The sequence below is a fragment of the Nomia melanderi genome, unplaced genomic scaffold (genome assembly GCF_051020985.1).
Source record: "Nomia melanderi isolate GNS246 unplaced genomic scaffold, iyNomMela1 scaffold0014, whole genome shotgun sequence".
Taxonomy (NCBI): Eukaryota; Metazoa; Arthropoda; class Insecta; order Hymenoptera; family Halictidae; genus Nomia; species Nomia melanderi.
This window is the reverse complement of record NW_027475130.1, coordinates 8,472,761-8,473,715: the sequence shown is the minus strand read 5'-3', so window position 1 is coordinate 8,473,715 and position 955 is coordinate 8,472,761.

Genomic DNA, 955 nt, shown 5'->3' with positions numbered 1-955 from the left:
GCCGGACGCTCAGGGTCAGTGAAAAATCCAATATATATCTGGTGATATCTCGGGTGCTATTACAGATAGCGCAATAAATCAAAGTGCATTGTCTGTAGGAGGCCCTGGCGCATGAATCTGTGCAGCGGGAACGACCTCGGACCACCAGGGGCCGAGAAAACCACAGTCTCATGGGGCCGGACACTCAGGGTCAGGGGAAAATCCAATATATATCTGGTGATATCTCGGGTGCTATTAGAGATAGCGCAATAAACCAAAGTGAATTATCTGCAGGATGCCCAGGCGCATGAATCTGTGAAGCGGGAACGACCTCGGACCACCAGGGGCCGAGACAACCACCGTCTCATGGGGCCGGATACTCAGGGTCAGGGGAAAATCCAATATATATCTGGTGATATCTCGGGTGCTATTACAGATAGCGCAATAAATCAAAGTGCATTGTCTGTAGGAGGCCCTGGCGCATGAATCTGTGCAGCGGGAACGACCTAGGACCACCAGGGGCCGAGACTACCACCGTCTCATGGGGCCGGACACTCAGGGTCAGGGGAAAATCCAATATATATCTGGTGATATCTCGGGTGCTATTACAGATAGCGCAATAAATCAAAGTGTATTATCTGCAGGAGGCCCTGGCGCATGAATCTGTGCAGCGGGAACGACCTCGGACCACCAGGGTCCGAGAAAAACACCGTCTCATGGGGCCGCAGACTCAGGGTCAGTGAAAAATCCAATATATATCTGGTGATATCTCGGGTGCTATTACAGATAGCGCCAAAAATCAAAGTGCATTGTCTGTAGGAGGCCCTGGCGCATGAATCTGTGCAGCGGGAACCACCTCGGACCACCAGGGGCCGAGACAACCACCGTCTCATGGGGCCGGACACTCAGGGTCAGGGGAATATCCAATATATATCTGGTGATATCACGGGTGCTATTACAGATAGCGCAATAAATC